Source organism: Pleurodeles waltl, chromosome 4_1 (assembly GCF_031143425.1).
Source record: "Pleurodeles waltl isolate 20211129_DDA chromosome 4_1, aPleWal1.hap1.20221129, whole genome shotgun sequence".
In the NCBI taxonomy this organism is placed as follows: domain Eukaryota; kingdom Metazoa; phylum Chordata; class Amphibia; order Caudata; family Salamandridae; genus Pleurodeles; species Pleurodeles waltl.
Window position 1 is genome coordinate 673,468,765 of NC_090442.1, and position 22,067 is coordinate 673,490,831.

Below are 22,067 nucleotides of genomic sequence, written 5' to 3' on the forward strand. Positions count from 1 at the left end.
TGCCATGGACATTCCTTCACCATCACCCCTCACCATTTTACAAATTTTACAACCCCCTCCAGTATTGAGCACTTAAATAAACACCCTTAAAGCACAAAACAATCAGGAGTCTGTCTGTGATTTCGAAATTGTGTATTAGCAATTACAGTGGCAAAATGCTCATTCAAATGTAATGTCAACATACCTATGTCACACAGCTATAGTCCATGAGGAAACAAAGCAGATGTCACACAGTGGGACCCACATCTGTGAAATCGTAAGGGAAAGTGACAACTCAGTGACCATACACTGGGTGAAAATGACAGACAGTAGAGAGGTAGTAAATTCAAGTCAGATGTAGCAGGCAGTGTTGTCTTCTTACCTGTGTCTCACTGGAAGTATTGCAGGAACACTGTGTTTGTTCCTGTTGTCGAAGTCCTCCTCTTCTGCTTCCTCGTCTTCACTGTCCACAGGGTCCACAGCTGCCACAACACCTCCATCCGGACAATCCTCCTGCAGAAAAGGCACCTGTTGTCGCAAAGCCAAGTTGTGAAGCATACAGCAGGCCATGATGATCTGGCATACCTTCTTTGGTGAGTAGAATAGGGAACCACCTGTCATATGGAGGTGCCGGAACCTGGCCTTCAGGAGGCCGAAGGCCCGCTCTATAATCCTCCTAGTCCACCCATGGGCCTCATTGTAGCATTCCTCTGCCGTGTCCTGGGATTCCTCACTGGGGTCTGTAGCCATGACTGGTTGGGGTAACCAGAGTCACCTGCAAATGGCGAGGGACAACTGTTAGACACACACGAACTCATAGGGACATCCACAGACCCAGACAACTATTCTCACTGTATTGGGTCCATGTGCTCACCTAATAGCCACACCCGGTGCCTCTGGAGTTGCCCCATCACATAAGGGATGCTGGTATTCTGCAGGATGTAAGCGTCATGCACTGAGCCAGGGAATTTGGCATTAACATGGGAGATGTACTGGTCTGCCAAAAACACCATCTGCACATTCATCGAATGGTAACTCTTCCGGTTTCTGTACACCTGTTCACTCCTGCGGGGGGGGGTACCAAGGCCACATGTGTCCCATCAATGGCACCTATGATGTCCCAGGGCATAGAAGTCACCTTTCACTGTAGGCAAATCCTCCACCTGAGGGAAAACGATGTAGCTCCGCATGTGTTTCAGCAGGGCAGACAACACTCTGGATAACACGTTGGAAAACATAGGATGGGACATCCTTGATGCTATGGCCACTGTAGTTTGAGAAGACCTACTTGCTAGGAAATGGAGTACTGACAGCACCTGCACTTGAGGGGGGATTCCTGTGGGATGGCGGATAGCTGACATCAGGTCTGGCTCCAACTGGGCACACAGTTCCTGGATTGAGGCACGATCAAGCCTGTAGGTAATGATCACATGTCGCTCCTCCATTGTCTACAGGTCCACCAGCGGTCTGTACACCAGAGGATGCCACCATCCCCTCACATGCCCCAGTGGACGGTGCCTATGGAGGAGAACAGCGAGCAGAGAGTCAACCAACTCTGAGGTACGTAAACACAGCTTACTCTGAAAATATTAGCAATTCGAAATTAGCCTGTATGAGTGTTTAGGAAAGGCCTACATATGTGTGACGCAGTCAAAAATAATGCCATGTGGGACCATGAAATGGCGGCTGCCTGACCTGTAAAGTGGGACAAGGGGATATGAGGTAACTGCGCTGGCGTTGTACACCGTTGTGGTAGGCGGTCGAAGACCGCCGCACAATCCTGCATTGGTTAAGCCAATGACGATGTACGCCGGCGGTGACGGTACGCACCGCCGCAGACGTGACCACCATTTTCTCTCTGTTTAATCACTTGATACCTGATCTTCGACAGGAGAGGACCTACCCTGCAAGTGCTACTGTGACCTCAGTCTGGAAGAGACAATGGCTCGTGTGTCTGGGGAAAGGGCCCCTGCCTTCTGCACGGAGGAGTTGGAGAAACTCGTGGATGGGGTCCTCCCCCAGTACACGCTACACTACGGTCCTCCAGACAAACAGGTAAGTACACTGTGAGCATGCTGTATGGGCAATGCCTGTGTGGAGTGGGGTGGATGAAAGATAGGGCGGGTGAGAATGAGGCGTGCATGAAAAGACAGTGAGTGCATGTGCGTCATGGCAAGGGTAGGGATGCGGGCCAATGACTGTGACGGTGCGGGTGGTAATATCTTCTCCTTTTCCCTCATACTATTCCTGTAGGTCAGCGCCCACCAGAAGAAGGACATTTGGCGTGCCATCGCCAAGGAAGTCTGGACCCTGGGGGTCTACCACAGACGGAGCCCCTACTGCCGGAAAAGATGGGAGGACATTCGCCGCTGGAGCAAGACATCGGAGGAGGCCCAGCTGGGGATGGCTTCCCAATGTGGGAGGGGTGCCCGTCGCACCATGACCCCCCTGATGTTCAGGATCCTGGCATGGGCGTACCCGGAGTTGGATGGGCGCTTGAGGGCATCATAGCAGTAACAAGGGGATGAGTACACTCTCATTCTGCTTATCCAGTGCGCATTGTAGGTGTCTGGGTGGGGGAGGTGGGCTGTGGGTTCCCCTAGGCCAGGGCAAGTTTAGTAGGCAAGGACCCTACTTAAGGCAGGCCATGTGGCACCCCACCCCACCTGTGTACAGTGCCAACTACACCTAGTCAGGCTCCTGTGACATCCATGTGTGCAGAAATCGGCCATAGCCTTGTAACCCATGTCCCTGGGATTGAATAGTGGACTCCAAGTGCGCAGCGTAGTGCAGGGGGCTTCTGTGTCTGTTGCGTCCGCCAACGGTAGCGGTATTGCATGCACTCAACATGTCTTTCTTCTGTCTCCCCCCCCACTTTTTGTGGTCTCCCTGTTCTTGTGTGCATTAGCATCATCAGGCGGAGGATCAGTGGCACCGGAGAAGGAGGGAGCTGCATCCCACATGGTCCTGGAGGGCGAAACTATGGAGTCTGAATTCACCAGTGGGACGGAGGGGAGCTCCACGGCGGGGACAGGAGTTGACACCAGCGATACGGACTCCTCCTCTGATGGGAGCTCCCTTGCAGTGGCGGGCCCATCTGTGCCCCCCGCATCTACAGGTATAGCCGCCACCCCCCCCTACCAGCACCGCCCTCCCAGCAGCCCCTCAGCTTTTGCCCCTGCCCGCTCACCCAGGACGGTGTGCATCACCTTCGCTCCAGGCACCTCAGGCCCTGCCCCAGTCACTCCTGCTGCCTCCAGTGAGGAGGCCATTGACCTCCTCAGGTCCCTCACTGTTGGGCAGTCTACCATTTTGAATGCCATCCAGGGTGTAGAGAGGCAGTTGCAACAAACCAATACATACCTGGAGGACATTCACTCTGGTCAGGCAGCCCTTCAGCGAGCATTTCAGACTCTGGCCTCAGCACTGATGGCAGCCATTGTCCCTGTCTCTAGCCTCCCCCTCCAACTTCCTCCACCCAGACCCACACGCCTGTACCTCAGCCTATCCCAAGCACACCATCAGACCAGCATGCACGCACCTCAACACACAAGGGAAGCTCAGGCAAACATAAGCACCACACATCCCAGAGGCACTCACACAAGCATCACACACATGCAGACACACCAACATCCACTGCCTCCACTGTGTCCCCCTCCTCCTCGTCTCCCTCCTCCCTCCCTGTCTCGTCTCCACTCACACCTGCATGCACTACATCCTCAGCCACTACGTCCATCACCAGCACACCCACCACCACACCCCGCTAACGTGCAGTCACCACCCCCACTACCATTCACACGTCCCCTGTGTCCTCTCCCAGTGTGTCTGTGAGGCCACCTCCCAAGGTACACAAATGCAGCCACACACCCACCCAACAGCCATCCACCTCACGACAGCCTCCAGCCCATGCACCTTCACCCAAAGTCAGCAAACGCACACCTCCTACAACCACTACTTCTTCCGCCACTCCCAAGCCCCCTCCAGCTCCCCGTCCCAGTGTTCCAAAGAAACTTTTCCTGGCCAACCTTGACCTCTTTCCATCACCTCCCCCACCCCTTCAGTCTCCTAGGGCCTGTGTCTCCAGGTCCCAACCTAGCACCTCAGCCACAACATCGGCGGGACCAGTGGTGCCAGTAGTCACCGGATTTTGGAGTGCACCAGGCAGCAGGGCAGCCAGTGTGGCAAGGAGACAGAGTACGGACAGTCCCCCACCTGTCAAGCATAAAAAGTTGGCCAGTGCCCGGCGGGAGAGGGGAAAGAAATCAGCCACCAAAGCCACTCCCAGGGGTACAGTTGGGAGTCTGGAGACAGCTGCAACACCATCCAAGCTGGAGAAGGGGCACATTAAAACCGGCAAGTCTGGGAAGATCAGCACGGCGGACAAGACCACCACCAGCGGGGCTGCTGCCCAGGACAAGACTGCCAGCAGCCTCGCTGCCCAAGACAGGACCGCCAGCAGCAGCCCCGCTGCCCAGGACAAGACCGACAGCAGCCCCGCTGCCCAAGACAGGACCACCAGCAGCAGCCCTGCTACCCAAGACAAGACTGCCCAAGACAAGTCTGCCAGCAGCAGCCCCGCTGCCCAGGACAAGGCCGCCAGCAGCCCCGCTGCCCAAGACAGGACCACCAGCAGCAGCCCCGCTGCCCACGACAAGACCGCCAGCACCACCGCAGGACAGTGAGCGCCAATGATTACTACGCTACTGAGGCCGCCACGGGCAGGATGAAGCACTCTGGGCACCAAGCCCCCTCCAGAAGCAGTGGAGATTGACATCTACTACCTCTGTCCTTGGCAGGATGAAGCACTCTGGGCACCAAGCCCCCTCCAGAACCAGTGGAGAGTTACATCCACTACCTCGGTCCTTGGCAGGATGAAGCACTCTGGGCACCAAGCCCCCTCCAGAACCAGTGGAGAATGTTTGCACTCCCCAGGATAAAGCAGTGGGCAACCCACCCACTGTAGAGACTTGAGAGACTGTGGCTTTGGACTCCCCAGGATGGCACAGTGGGCAAGCCACCCACTGTAGAGACTTGAGAGACTGTGGCTTTGCACTCCCCAGGATTGAACAGTGGGAAACCCACCCACTGTAGAGACTTGAGAGACTGTGGCTTTGCACTCCCCAGGATTGAACAGTGGGTAACCCACTCACTGTAGAGACTTGAGAGACTGTGGCTTTGCACTCCCCCGGATAAAGCAGTGGGCAACCCACCCACTGGAGAGACTTGTGAGACTGTGGCTTTGCACTCCCCTTGATACATCAATGGGCATGGAGCCCCCTCGTGGAGCTGGCATCGTGTACTCATCCGGCTGAGGTCCCCCCCTTTCCTTCCCCCTGAGGTGCCTGTTTTATTTCTATCTGATGCCCCTGCAGTGTTCTCTCCGTTTTGTTCAGGTATTGAGTGTGGGCCTCGCCCATGCCTTTTGGGCCCAGTGGTCCACGGACTATGATGGTGGAATCCCTTGGACTTGTGTTCTTGGTGTATGTAATTGTTCATATTGTAAATGTGTGTATATGTAAATATTTTTGATTACTGTATTTTAATATATTACAATCATTCGACTCATTACCTTTTGTCCTTGCTTTCTTCCGGGGGGGTTGGGGGATGTAACTGTGATGTATCATGATGTATTGGTGTGTGTGTTGTCATGGGTGAGGGTGGGGGTGGGGGTTTTGCGTGTTGAGTGTGTGTGTCACTGTTTTTTCCCCTCCCCCCTCCCCTGTGTCGTAGGTGCAGTACTCACCGTGGTCTTCGCCGCCGGCGTTCGTGCTCCTGGTAGAGGAGCAGGAAGATAAAGGCTGGCAGTATCTGAAGTTTCGGTTCCATGGCATCCTGGTTCCTCGTGGGGTGTGTAGAGGTGAGCGTTTTCCCTTCGAAGTCCTGTTTCCGCCGTGTTTTGTTCGCGGTGAATCCGCCCCGGAAAAGGTGGCGGATTGGTGGCTTGTAATTCTGTGGGCGGTACATTGTCTTCCGCCTGTCTGTTGGCGGTTACTGCCACGGTGTTTGTTTGTACCGCCGTGGCGGTTGGAGTGTTAAAGCGGCTGTCTATGTTGGCGGTTTCCGCCACGGTCGTAATTCCATTTTTTTACCGCCGGCCTGTTGGCGGTTTTACCGCCGCTTTAACACTGACCGCCAGGGTTGTAATGACCACCTATGTCTCTATTGTGGGTTGTCTGGGCATTTTGTAAGAGTATGCCCAAAGAAACCTACCCAAGATAATTCAGGAAAAAATAAAACTCATTCTACTAAGAGACTAACCCTGGTTGACTCACAACACCAACCAGCCCCTAAATCCCAATTAGTGGCAAACACCTTACAGTCTGCTTCCCCTCATCTAAACATCTCCTTCCACCTCATCTTCAGAGAAAAGAAGGTACAGGAGGTTTCAGTGACGATTGACTCAGGAGCTACGAGAAATTTCTGCGACATCCAGTATGCCACAAAAATGGGAATACATTTTGTCAAAAGAAATCGCAGATCATCTAGGACACCAAGAAAAGATATCTTTCAACCTCATAGATGCTACTCAATTTCAGCTGATCTTGGGCGTACCATGGCTTACAGACCACAACCCTGAAATTAATTGGGAAAAGAGGACTGTCCAATTAAATTCAAACTACTGTCAGAAACATTGCTATGGTCCACAAGAGATAAGTAGTACACCATCTCCTGCTAAAGTTTTAGCTACTAACTCCAATGTGGTTTGTGCTCTGGAAAAGGTTGTCATTCCCACAGAATATAAAGAATCGTCTGCAGTGTTTGACCAAGCAGAGGCAGCAAAATCACTTCCCCCCAGATCGTATGATTGCAGGATCGAACTTGAGCCAAGTGTGAATCTACCTTGCAGTAGAATCTATGCCCTTACTGAAAAGGAAAACAAGTTCCTAAAAGAATATTTGGCAAATGGTTGTATTCGTCCCTCACAATCCCCAGTCTCTTCCCCCCTTTTTTTCATACCAAGGAAGAAGAATGACGAGTTAAGAACTTATATAGATTATAGAGTGTTAAATCAAGTTACGGTCAAGAATCGCTCTACCCTGCCCCTGATTTCAGTACTGCTAGACCAGGTAAAAGGCGCAAAAATCTACACCAAACTAGATTTTTGCGGAGCGTACCATTTAATTTGAGTTGCTAAGGGAGACGAATGGAAAACGGCCTTCCACACTCGGTTTCGTCCTCATGAGTACCAAGTGATGCATTATGGGCTATGTAACACGCCGGCCGCTTTCCAGCACTTTGTGAATGATGTTCTCAAAACGTTTTTAGATCAATTTGTAGTGGTCTACATTGATGATATTTTAATTGTCTCCCAGAATTTGCGAGACCATGTAGATCACGTGAGAGCAGTTCTAAAGAAATTGTTTGAAAATAACCTATGTGTGAAGTTGAAAAAGTGTGCCTTTAATGAGAAGGAAGTAGAATTCTTGGGATTCGTCTTATCGGAAAATGGAGTTTCCATGGATCTTGCTAAAATACAAACAATCCTGGATTGGCCTTCTCCTAAAACGCTGAAGGAGGTGCAAAGTTTTATTGGCTTTGCCAATTTTTACCGCTGGTTTATAAAAGACTTTTCTAAAAAGGTGGTCCTTTTGAGAAAAGGAGTACCCTTAAATTGGTCAACTGATGCTGAAGAATCTTTTGAGTTCCTCAAAAGAGCCTTTACGACAGCCCCGATACTTCTCCATGCTAACCTAGAGGAGCCATTTTTTTGTGGAAGCTGGCGCCTCCGACCACGCAGTTGGTGGTGTATTGTCTCAGAGGCACAAGAAAACTGGTCAAATTCACCCAGTGGCATTTCGATCCAGGAAATTAACTCCTCCTGAAAGAAATTATCCAATTGCTGACAAAGAGCTATTGGCAGTTAATGATGCCTTTCAGGAATGGCAGCTTTATTTATTAGGGGCTCGTCATGTAGTCATTGTGTTCACTGATCATAAAAATCTTCAGTTTTTAAAGACTGCAAAGACATTAACTTCAAGGCAATTGAGATGGTCCTTGTACTTTGCAGATTTTAATTTTACCATTACCTATTGATCTGGTTCTGACAATGGTAAGGCAGATGCATTATCGAGAATTAATAATATACCTGGAGCCGGAGAAGCTGAAAAGATTCTAATTATTCGAGCAGACAAGTTTGTTTGTACCTTACAATTTTCCTAAATAAAAAAGGAAGGTTCAATAATCCATGTCTGACCAAGAAATTTCAGATTGGGCCAACAAAAAAGAAGGAAGAAAGGTTCTAGAAAATCTCCCTTTTGTTGAGAATGCTTTATATTTGCCAATTCGTGAGTTGCAAGAACTAGCGCTACAAGAGTGTCCTGATGAACCTTTAGCTGGCCATAAAGAAATTTTAAAGACTACCAAATTCATTTTTAGGTATTTCTGGTGGCCTGCCATGATGCCTCAAATAAGACAATACGTTCAAACCTGTGATAAATGTATCCGAGGAAAGACAACATGACTAGCTCCTGAAGGTGAACTTCAGCCTTTTCCCATTGCACCATATCCCTGGCACACCATTACTAGATTTACCTTCAAGTCAAGGGTTTGACACAATCCTAGTTTTTGTGAATACCTTTTCTAAAATTTGTCATTTCATCCCTCTGAAGAAGGTTCCTAGAGCCTCTCAGTTACCACAGTTATTTTCACAGCACATAGTGAGAGCTGATGGCATTCCGGTGGTTGTAATCTCAGATCGAGGTCCCCAATTTGTTTCCCAATTCTGGAGGGCCTTTATGAAACAACTTGGAATAGACTCACGTTATTCTACTAGTTATCATCCGGAAGCGGATGGACAGACAGAAAGAGTTAACCAGGAGATAGAGCAGTACCTGCGCTTATATCTTCCGGACCAAGATAATGATTGGCCAGATTTCATTTAGACAGCAGAATTTGCGTACAACAATGCTATTCATGCCTCCACAGGTTATTCTCCTTTCTATTTGAACTCTGGTAGGCACCCAAACATTATCTTAGGAAGGTCGGGACGCTCAGTCCCAGTTGCGAATTAGTTCAGTAAGAAAATTCAAAAGACCTACCAATCCACTAGAGAACATTTGACCAAGGCGAAGGTCTCTTACAAGAAGCATGCTGACAAAAAGAGGAGAGGCAATCCTGGTTATTGCAAGGGTGAGATGGTCTGGCTATCCACTCGACATTTACATTTAAGAGGGAACAAAAAATTTCAGCCTAGATATGTAGGACCCTTTAAAATGAAGAAAAGTGTTAATCCAATAGCTTTGCCTCCTCAGATTAAGGTTCATCCAGTATTCCATGTCTCGCTACTTAAAAGAAGCCCTCCCAATGTTAGGACAATCACCCCTCCAGATCCTATCCAAGTAGATTCACATTTAGAATATGAAGTGAATAGAATTTTAGATTCAAAGTTTAAAAAAGGAACATTATATTGTTACATTACAGAAGAATGGTCCTGGGAAGCCTTCCAAAATCTGCATGCTCCAAGGTTGATAAAGCAACTTCACAACACTTTCCCCAACAACCTTTCTGTGGGAGGAAGTTCTTTGGAGGGGGGTACTGTCAGGAAAACTATTGCCAGTTTTGTTAAGTTCTTTCCTCAGCAAAATCGATTCCTCTTTTCCTTGTATCCACGTTGGTTGCAGCTGCGTCCTCACTCGCAGAGGCTGTTCTTAGAACTAGCTTCTTCAGGTTTAAATCCACCGCTCAAGATGGTGGCCACAAAGCTTTGTGAGGTCAGTGCTCTAGTGTTTCTACCTTAGTCTCATGCTGAAGCTTCCCTCCAGCTGTTTCTCTCTGGGAGATGTGCACTTCAACTGTCATCCTGAGGAGAATGAGCAGTGTTCCTTAGGTGCTTTGTTTCATAGGGAATTCTTCCAGTTTTGAGTAATTAATTATTTTTCTTGTTATGGTGTGCACACCAGCAATTTTTTCCCTTCTGGAGAAGGTGAATTTCTTCCTTCTTCCAACAACTGGCTATCAGCTTTCTGAGGAGAATTTGTTTTGGCTTAAAATAACTTCAAGCAACTGCAGTAAGGAATCCTTTTGTATGATTTCCAGACTTGCCAATATACATATGTACATATATATTCAAAAACCCTTTGCCTTGCAGAATTGCCAGTCTTAGATACAAACCTCAGTGCTCAAAATAATACCTAGAGAGTGTGACGTGAAAACTGAACCTGGAGAAGGAGTTTTTGTTTCCTGTAAAATACATTAGTAGATTGTATATTTGTGAACATTTGAACTGTTCTCCAGAGGACCTGGTACACCTCTGACTCCTGGAGAAAAGAAGATATTAAGTTAACATTGTTCTCTTAGAGAGAGGCTAGTCTCATAAAAGATCCAGGTTAGGTGAACAATATAATTGGGTGAATGTGAATGGCTGAACAGTTGAATGCGCAGTAGGAATGTACTTATCTATGCTCTTATCATCTGACTGCAGGTCCTTCCTTTAAAGAAATCCCAATAAGAAGAAAAGTGAAGGTTACAGAAGCACACACTGAATATCCTATCTTCAAGTGGGAAACACAGGCTGGAACTGGATCTGGAGGCGGTCTCTCTTTTTCTAGTCCCATTCCCCTTTCCCACCAGCGGATGCAGGGTTCAGATAATCAGTAAAGTCTAAGCATGCATCTATTGGAGGGAGTTGGGTAAAAGGCATCTGCTTCTTTGGAAGTTGATTTAATGGGTAATCTCCTGACACCTTCTAATCCACAATATGCAGAACTCAACCTACACTATACAAATTTATAGAAACATTACAAAAAGAGCAAAGCTACCGCAAATTTCAAATGGAGCAATCTGTTAGCCACATTGTCCCTAAACTTAGTAAACAAATTAAAAGAATGTGCGACATGTTACAATTTAAAGTCAAACTCTTCATAAATAACAAAGGAATCAATCACTTAGATGTAATAGTCAAAAGCATGTTATAAAATAAATGTTAGCCTACCAAAATTCTCAAAAACTCTGACGAACTCTAAACCAACATACCAAACATTTTTTTTAAATAATAAATATATTTTATTAGATCAGTCATATAATTATTTAAAATCCCAATGTTAAAAGAGACAAAAAAAAAATATATATATATATATATATATATATATATAGATAGCAATTTTTTTTTAAACTGTAACCATCACCAACCAAGATAGTTAAAAACAAACTCAATCCATCACATAAATGAATTACAACACATAAACCAAACAACTCCACATAACAATCACATAATGACATAAACAATATAATATCACATCACCAAACAAATGAAATAAATGAAACCTACTGTTCAGTAGCTGCAGATCTTTATCTGTCTCTATGTACTAAACAATAGTAATCTACCAAAATTAGGCAAATGAGAAAAATAATATCCAAATAGCCCCCATAAATTGCACAAATATAACAAATCCAACAGAAATCTCTCAAAGCAATCCAAAGGATCTAGCTACCATCAAAAAACTGAAGTAGTGTTTTAAAAAAGAAGCACTCCAGGAAACCCGAAAAAAGGAAACCAAAGTAAAAACCATTGGTTTATAAATCAAAACTGATTTCCTTTCAAAAAAGCTCATAAACTCCAACAGCAAGGTGCAGGGAGAGGCTGTTGAAGCACAATCTTCAAGTGAGCACAGTTACAATATTGGACTAGCTTATGAGGCGAGTTATCAACAGGCAAAGTCTACCAACTGACAGGTTTACAAAACTGGAATTTCGCACTCTCTTTAGATAGTTCAGAAAAGCACATATCCATTCTATATTAGAAAGAAACCACACGCTAACTAATGTGTTGTTTGAAAACCATGCAAAAACAAATGGAGGGAACCCCTACTGTGCTTAGCCTATCTCTTCATAGCAGCCCTCGGGGATCACCCCATTGTATTGAAAGGACTCTCATACACTGGGATTCCAAATGGCATGCTTCAAATTATAGACCTTGTCCAGATACCTAGGCCCTGATTTATACTTTTTTTGTGCCACATTACCGTCATTTTTTTATGCAAATCGGGGCAAACTTACAAAATGCAATTGTATTTTGTAAGTTTGCCCCACTTTTGCATCAATAAATGACAGTAATGCGGTGCAAAAAAAGTATAAATCAGGGCCCTAATGTATCTGGATGAGCTCAACCTAGGTTGCTAAAGGAGTACTTGGGTTATTGGGTGAGATCCTGGATTTAAAATAGTTCATAAACAAAGACCTGTAAAGTAAATTAAAACAAACACCTGCAAAACACATTAAATTCCCAATAATACACATACATAACAGTTAATCATCAGAATATAACTAACATCACACAATGTAACACAGCGTAGTGATATATAACTAAAATAGCGAACAAAAACACGAAACTACAAACTAGTGAAAAACACTAAGGGCCTCATTACAAGTTTGGCAGTCCGTGTACCGCCATGACAGCATTGGCGGGGGCCGACCGCCATTGGGATGGCGGTTGGACCACCATAATATGAGTCATGCTGGCTTATGGAGCAAAGACCACTGTTGTCCCACCGGCACCACCAGGCAGCACAGACCGCCGCAGTCACGGGAGAGCACAAACAGGTTGGCGGTGACAGTGTTTCTGCCAGACACATCATGAGGTTGCACACAGCCAATGTGACTGTGGCGGTCCAACCACCACATCTCAGAAGGAGGAAACGGGGACTATTAAGGGAGACACTCACCTGCAGGCAGCCTCACACGTCTAGTGACACCATGGAGCCCATCACACATGTCCCGCCGCTGTTGTTGATCATCCATGGAGCACAAAATCCATGCCACCGTGGGCTCAACCAATCATAACTACACACACTTACCTGTGTCATTACACTCAACAATAGATCGTTGCGCCGTCAACCACATCAGAAGGGGGTCAAGCTATGGGCACCAAGTACATGTCATTGTGTACACAGTCGGAATCAGAGACAAAGAAGGACACAGTCACAAAATGCCCCTGTAGCGGGTTACTCTAGGGAGGTTTTTAATGCCACCAGGGAGGGTCTTCTTTTCCTCTAGACATCCTAAGTTATGAACTAGATTGACTTGTGTGAGTTTGCTCTAAACATAAATAGGGTATTTGTTAGTGTTTATGCACTTTCCACACTTCCTAATAGTGTCTCTCTCTAACAGTCCTTTTTGTGCTCGTATTGTCTTTTTCTGTTTTTCCGCTTCTTCTTTCTATGCCTTTTAATTAATCTCCTTGTGTCTTCCAGATGGGCCTCGCAGTTGCGACACCGTCACAAAGGAGCATGAGGAGAGAACAGAAGATACAGTGGTGAGAGGTAAGTGAATTGTTCTGGTGATAGGTATATTTTATTTCAAAGCTATCTATAGGGAGATTAGGTAAGGGTCAAGTGAATAAGGTGATTCTTTAGTATGTACTTCACTTAAGATTGTGCTCACAAATGATGTAGGTGCTCCCATCAAACATGCATTTTCATATGGACTCAATACTCCTTGTAGTTTCTTTTTTTATTCATTTTTATTGCAGAGCCCCTTCCCCTTGACCCCCTGTTACCGTAGCAGAGCCCTGAATATGATCATGTACCTGAGCTAGCCACGTCCCTCCTGGGAAGTGGTGGGCTGCGGGTACCAAAATTGGGGTCCTGAGGTCTTTCCAGTAGTCTGGTCTTCCTAGCACTCCTGGTTTCCATCTTTTCTGATATGCTTGAACGCGTCCCCTTCCTCGTCCTTCTTTGGCCCAGTCTTCCGTTCTCTTTGCGCACTCCACTTGTCAGCTGGATCCACGTCTCCCCTGATGTTGTAGGTGAATCCCCTCTCCGTTGTATGGGTCTCCGGCTCTTCACCAACTCTTGCAGCGTCCTCTCTGACGTCCTCCTCCTGTGAACGCGCTCCCTCCTCCATTTCTTCTTCCAGGTTTTTCCTTTATCGTCCCCCTGGGGCACCGTCCTATTGGCCCCAGTGCCTCGTCCATTCCGACAGGTTGTAATACCCTGTTACAGCCCCTTATGGGCAGGTCACTCACACTGCACTGCAACACTACACAAAAATGTATGTCTGCTCATCTCAGGCACAGGGATAGTTAAGTGGATACAACATTGTCTCACACAGCACCAACAACACACTAACATTACATCTACAAATAAAACTCATACACTCACATTGCACACTTGCCATGGACTGTTGTCACATTCAACGTGGATATGTATGGATGTTTCACGGAACACAAACAACACTCCCAGTAAACAGCCCTGCAATGGACACACACATCACCCACATTGCAATAAAATGGAAGGACAATGGGATGCACAATAGACAGAGAGACAAATATACAAAGATCAAAATGCAAGCAACATCTGCACAATAGGAATGGGGGCATCTGGAACACTCTGGAAACAATATTTGCACAGGAACTGGCCCTACATGTATCTCAGGGACAAACAATACTAGCCCAAGTGACATGCCCATCTGCACAATGTGGAAGTGCAAGTCAACAAAGCACATACAACTTCAACTGCACATGAAGTAGCTGCAAGCAGCACATAGCTAAATGGACACATGCACAGTCACATGTAAACAAAGCTAGCACAACTGAACACACTCAATGTTTGCACAAACAAAACTCCAGCCGCCACACATTAGATGAATCCATAATCCATGTCAGGGGGACAAGGCTAACACCATACACGTGCACATTAGACAACACAAGATGAAATACTTACTATAACAAACAGTACATAATGCCATGATGCCACCATTGCAGTTACACCCACATGTCCATTCAGTCAACATATAACCTTGCCTTGGGGGACACTAGCATTGCCCACAAAGTCATATACTGCAAACAAAGTCAAATGGATCAACAAGCAGGCTGAAACACACACAACTGTAGGCAGACAACACAAGTCACTCAGGAACAACACAAGTCACTCAGGAACAACATTAAAGTAGAAAGGGAATTGCAGGGCAAATGTATACCCAAAACAAAAACAAAACTGTTTTGGTTTATGAACTTTTAAGCCAAAACGTCTAAGGCCATTGGCCAGTCCATAGTCAATGGGCAATGCACATCACTGTCTTCTTTCACCTGACTCCTTACTGACAGGGAACCTCCACAAGAAGGGGCATCAAGTAGGCAGGCAGGTATCTCAGGAATCATCGTTGGGGGGTTGGATTTGGAAGGGCAGTTGGTCTTGGGTTTGGGAGGGGTGGACTGCTTCTTGGGAGGGGTGGGCTTCTTCTTGGGGGGTATGTGTGCTTGCAGGGGAGACAGGTGTGACAGGGGAGGACTTGGAGGTGGAAGGGAGGTGTTGGGAGGTGGGTCGGGTCCTTTTGGATTTGGGACAGGGGGCTGGAGGGAACTGGGGAAAGGTCAAGGTCCAACATAAAGAGTTTTTTAGGGACACGGGGATAGCCAGCAGAAGTGGTGGGGATTTGGAGGTTAAGATTAAGGGAGTGGTTGTCTGCTGTGTCAGTGTGAATGTCGTGGGTGCGTGCATGTGGGAGGTATGCTTGTGTTTGGGTGGTGTCTGTTGCGTGGGTGAGTGAGTGTGTTTGTGTTTCTTGCAGAGCTGGGAGGAGGAAGTGCTGGGGATGTAGTGGTAGATGTGTGTATCTGTTGGGGTGGTGTCTGCGGGTATGCTTGTAGTGGCGGATGTCTGTATGTCTGTTGCTGTGGTGTCTGTGCGTATTGTGGATGTGGTGGGTGTGTCACTGACTGTTGTGGTGGTGCCTGTGGTATGCTTGATGTCATGTGTGTTATGCTGGCGGTGTCTGGGGAAGTAGTGACCTATGTTTTGTCTATAGGTGTCTGTTGTTTGTGTCAGGAATCCCCAAGGTGCCTCCTGCGTTATCTGTCAGCATCCCCAGGGATTAGGATTAAATCATATCTCTGTTCTTGGTTAAACCTTCATGTTTCTAAGTAAACATAATGTGCTGTGTTACACAATTGGTTTTTATCAATGCCTGTTTCACCAGGTGTAGGCATGTGCTTCTAATTGGGTGTGGTGTAGACATGTGCTTCTAATTGGGTGTGGTGACTCATCCACATGTGGAAACTCAACTGCTTTCCTGATTGGCTATAAATAGCAGAGTGAAGCATGCCTCCCTGCCTGGCTTTGTTTTGCTTCCTGATCTCAGCATCTGATTTGGCAGTCCAGCCCCTTCTGTCATCCTCATATTCAGGACTTTTGAGGCAATTATTTTCTTTGTTCCTGTACCAGCTGACACCAGGCATTCCTCCAGCACTCCGGAAAAGACTGCAGCTAAGTGACTAGTATTCTCCAGGGAGTTTGTTCTTTGAGCGCTGCGCTTTCATAGAACAGCTGGTGTATTTCAGACCTCGTATTTTGGCAGAGTGCTTATCTTGAAGACACAAATGCATTTCTGAACATTCTACATTATTATTGTAGTTACTTGCCTAAATATGCTTCAGGAAATCTGCTTGAGATCAAGTACTGCAAAAAGTGGCAGTGCAATTTTAAAAAAGCATTTACATGGCTTTTCTTTCTCTAATAGCATAACTCTTGGATTTAAATTGTGTGATTCATGCCTGTGTTTCAGGTTTGATGAATTTGCTTTTGAAGGGTTTTTCACACACACAGTGAAAGCAAACCAAACTGTGCCACACTAACTGTTTAAACACAGAGTGGACATTTGTATTTCTTGGATTGTTTTTGTTCCTTTTAGTTCAACCCTAGGCATGCAGGAAAGTTATACGTGATATAATGAATGCCCTTGTTTGTCTTTCTTCTGCATGATACATGCAACCACAGTTATAATTATAGTGTGAAACAGTGAATCTCTGTGAAGCCAGCCCTAGTGTCGCAGTACTTATTGTTATGGTACTCAGTTTGGGTTTTTGGTAATGCAGTGTTAGTAATTGTGCCAACTGTTATTACTATCCAAGAAAAGTGCTGGAGCATCCGGGTGTTCTTCTACCGCTCCCGTGCCCATATCAGAAAGAGAGATTCAGTTTCAAGGAAGTTGAGTACACTAACTCTACTATCACTCTGTCAACAACAACCTGCCTCCCAAAGATACAGGGTGCTTGGCTGGACCGGCAAGACGTGACAGTGTTTTGACTCTTTCTCTTCCACTCCCCCTTTCCTTTTGGGACACCTGCCGGGGTTTCTGTGTCCACCAGGAAGTGCCGAGAGGTGTTCCAGGAGGTCAGGGGCAATACAATCGCCCCTGCAGACATCCTGCTTTCCAGGAGAGTGGCCCCGTCTCGACAGTTTGCTTGTGTGCCACTGTGTTTTGTGTCTGTGTGTGCTGCTCTTGTGTGTTGAGGCTGGTATGTGTGGATCGGTCTGTGTGCTTTAGGTAGGTAGGGGAAGGGGGATTTGAATGGGGAAGAAGGAGGTGGAGGGGGACCGAAGGTGGGGGTGGGGGGTGACTGGTTGCCATCAGTGTGGAGGAAAGAGCCTGAAAAGATCTCTGTAGACCAGACATTGCACCATGAATGCCTTCCAGGAATGCATTTGTTTGCTGGAGTTGGGTTGCTAATCCCTTGATGGCATTCACAATGGCTCTCTGATCCACAGAGACTTCTAAGAAGGTCACTAGCCTCCTCCTTGAGGACAGCAGGGGTAATGGGCTGCGGCGGAGGTGCCTAGGTTAAAGGAGACGGCCACCCTCTTGGGTGAGCAGGCACGGCCAACTGGGTGGGGAGCAATGTAGGAGGCTGGGCTGGCTTGTAGTGAGTACCTAGGGGTACTTACACCTTGCACCAGGCCCAGTTATCCCTTATTAGTGTATAGGGTGTCTAGCAGCTTAGGCTGATAGATAATGGTAGCTTAGCAGAGCAGCTTAGGCTGAACTAGGAGACGAGTGAAGCTCCTACAGTACCACTAGTGTCATATGCACAATATCATAAGAAAACACAATACACAGATATACTAAAAATAAAGGTACTTTATTTTTATGACAATATGCCAAAAGTATCTCAGTGAGTACCCTCAGTATGAGGATAGCAAATATACACAAGATATATGTACACAATACCAAAATATGCAGTAATATTATTAGAAAACAGTGCAAACAATGTATAGTTACAATAGGATGCAATGGGGACACATAGGGATAGGGGCAACACAAACCATATACTCCAAAAGTGGAATGCGAACCACGAATGGACCCCAAACCTATGTGACCTTATAGAGGGTCGCTGGGACTGTAAGAAAACAGTTAGGGTTAGAAAAATAGCCCACCCCAAGACCCTGAAAAGTGAGTGCAAAGTGCACTAAAGTTCCCCAAAAAACTTAGAAGTCGTGATAGGGGAATTCTGCAGGAAAGACACAAATCAGCAATGCAACAACGATGGATTTCCAAACGAGGGTACCTGTGGAACAAGGGGACCAAGTCCAAAAGTCACAAGCAAGTCGGAGATGGGCAGATGCCCAGGAAATGCCAGCTGTGGGTGCAAAGAAGCTGCTACTGGACAGTAGAAGCTGAAGATTCTGCAGGAACGACAAGGGCTAGGAACTTCCCCTTTCGAAGACGGATCCCTCATGCCGTGGAAAGTCGTGCAGAAGTGTTTTCCTGAAGAAAGACCACCAACAAGCCTTGCTAGCTGCAAATCATGCGGTTAGGGTTTTTAGATGCTGCTGTGGCCCAGGAGGGACCAGGATGTCGCCAATTGCATCTGGGAACAGAGGGGGCGTCGAGCAAGACAAGGAGCCCTCTCAGAAGCAGGCAGCACCCGCAGAAGTGCCGGAACAGGCACTACAAAGTGGAGTGAAATGGTGCTCACCCGAAGTCGCACAAAGAAGTCCCACGTCGCCGGAGGACAACTTAGGAAGTCGTGCAATGCAGGTTAAAGTGACGTGGACCCAGGCTTGGCTGTACACAAAGGATTTCCGCCGGAAGTGCACAGAGGCCGATGTAGCTGCAAAAGACGCGGTTCCCAGCAATGCAATCTGGTGAGGGGAGGCAAGGACTTACCTCCACCAAACTTGGACTGAAGAGTCACTGGACTGTGGGAGTCACTTGGACAGAGTTGCTGGATTCAAGGGACCTCGCTCGTCGTGCTGAGAGGAGACCCAGGGGACCGGTGATGCAGTTTTTTGGTGCCTGCGGTTGCAGGGGGACGATTCCGTCGACCCACAGGAGATTTCTTCGGAGCTTCTAGTGCAGAGAGGAGGCAGACTACCCCCACAGCATGCACCACCAGGAAAGCAGTCGAGAAGGCAGCAGGATCAGCGTTACAGAGTTGCAGTAGTCGTCTTTGCTACTTTGTTGCAGTTTTGCAGGCTTCCAGCGCGGTCAGCAGTCGATTCCTTGGCAGAAGGTGAAGAGAGAGATGCAGGGGAACTCGGATGAGCTCTTGCATTCGTTATCTAAGGAATCCCCAAAGACAGAGACCCTAAATAGCCAGAAAAGAGGGTTTGGCTACTTAGGAGAGAGGATAGGCTAGCAACACCTGAAGGAGCCTATCAGAAGGAGTCTCTGACGTCACCTGCTGGCACTGGCCACTCAGAACAGTCCAGTGTGCCAGCAGCACCTCTGCTTCCAAGATGGCAGAGGTCTGGAGCACACTGGAGGAGCTCTGGGCACCTCCCAGGGGAGGTGCAGGTCAGGGGAGTGGTCACTCCCCTTTCCTTTGTCCAGTTTCGTGCCAGAGCAGGGCTGAGGGGTCCCTAAACCGGTGTAGACTGGCTTATGCAGAAATTGGCACCATGTGTGCCCATGAAAGCATTTCCAGAGGCTGGGGGAGGCTACTCCTCCCCTGCCTTCACACCATTTTCCAAAGGGAGAGGGTGTAACACCCTCTCTCAGAGGAAGTCCTTTGTTCTGCCATCCTGGGCCAGGCCTGGCTGGACCCCAGGAGGGCAGAAGCCTGTCTGAGGGGTTGGCAGCAGCAGCAGCTGCAGTGAAAGCCCGGGAAAGGCAGTTTGGCAGTGCCAGGGTCTGTGTTAGAGACCCGTGGGATCATGGGATTGCACCAACAATGCCAGGATGACATAGAGGGGGCAATTCCATGATCTTAGACATGTTACATGGCCATATTCGGAGTTACCATTGTGAAGATACACATAGGTAGTGACCTATATGTAGTGCACGCGTGTAATGGTGTCCCCGCACTCACAAAGTCCGGGGAATTGGCCCTGAACAATGTGGGGGCACCTTGGCTAGTGCCAGGGTGCCCACACACTAAGTAACTTAGCACCCAACCTTTACCAGGTAAAGGTTAGACATATATGTGACTTATAAGTTACTTAAGTGCAGTGTAAAATGGCTGTGAAATAACGTGGACGTTATTTCACTCAGGCTGCAGTGGCAGGCCTGTGTAAGAATTGTCAGAGCTCCCTATGGGTGGCAAAAGAAATGCTGCAGCCCATAGGGATCTCCTGGAACCCCAATACCCTGGGTACCTCAGTACCATATACTAGTGAATTATAAGGGTGTTCCAGTAAGCCAATGTAAATTGGTAAAATTGGTCACTAGCCTGTTAGTAACAATTTGAAAGAAATGAGAGAGTATAACCACTGAGGTTCTGATTAGCAGAGCCTCAGTGAGACAGTTAGTCATAACACAGGTAACACATTCAGGCACACTTATGAGCACCTGGGCCCTGGCTGGCAGGGTCCCAGTGACACATACAACTAAAACAACATATATACAGTGAAAAATGGGGGTAACATGCCAGGCAAGATGGTACTTTCCTACAAGCAACAGGGAGGGAAGTCATAGAACTATGGGGGTAGTGGACAAAGATGGTACAGGGGGCTGCCCCGATGGGTCTGCCACCACCAGAGAGTGTCCACTGGAGAAAGAATCAGATGATAAAGAGGATGTTCTGGTCTCCCCAGTGGCACTCCCTGTGCCCTCCGGGCTACTGGGTCCCTCTGTGTCCAGGGTTTCTTGACCCGAGGTCCCGTGACCAGATAAGCCCCCACTCAGCTGTGCCCTGTCTCCTTCACTTGCCACTGCTGTTCTGCAGATACAAAGAGAAATATGGTCATTGGATGTCCATGATCACACTTGAACAAACAGCTCAGATTAGCAAACATTACCATGATGTCAAGTAGGCCCCACCAAAAAACTCCACCTAAGTGGCCTAAACAAGTCCCTTACCATATGCATGCAAGCCATCTAAACTGTCAACAGTTGCCCACAGGAAAATCAAGACCTCAGACAACTACAATTGCATCATAGTAACCATTCACAAGTCGGAGACCTCATCACCCGCAAAGCTTTTCCCCATTGAGCAGACCTCAGTTACCTGTTGTCATACAATAGTAGGCCAATGCCAAATGCATTCCCACAGATCCCACACAAGGTTATGCACAATCTGTCACATACATAATGACCCAAAAATAAGAAATGATGTTCCAAAATCCTAAAATAGCCTGAAGAAAGTGACATAGAAATACTCATGTCACACTGGAAGCAGTTCCACTATGCACACTTCAAGTGATATTTGTCCCAGTAGAGTCATGGAGGTTATGTTTCTCAGATAGGCCACACATGTAGCATGGAAATGGACACTGTAGACATCATGTGAAATATGTCAGGGAGCGATGTGCCCAAAATCCACAACACAATAAATCAGCAAGCCCCAGGGTAATCACCACTAATGTCTGCCACCCCTTACAATGACATAGTCTAAGTGCATCAGTAGACACCATTAGCCCCTTGAGTGCTCAAGAGGCCCTGATATTTGCAAATACCTGTTTGGAGGCCCTGAACATGTTGGCTAATTGTAAGCTACATCATTGTATCCATTATGGTCATGCAGACCCAGATGTCTCTCTGTGGATGAATGTTTGTACAAACCATGTGATTTCAACCTTCCTGCAAGTCACTCCATGATGCATGCCAACAGTCAGGCCATAAACCTTACCCATTACATATGTGCAGTGCACTTTGCCACATGCTGCCACATCAATGGCACAGAAATGCACATTGTGGCAAAACATTCTAGGACCACCTGTCATATCCCTCATTGCTACAGAGTTTGTACATCCCAAATGACATACTATGAAGCATGAGGGAATGTGTCAGCCAATAAACAATGGCAACACACTCCTGTATGTGACACAACATAAAATGTACCCCCATTGTAAATTACTTATTCTACACACTGGTTGCCGTACACATATATGTGAGGGAATACAGACATCATCCCATTAACACAGGTAGACCATACA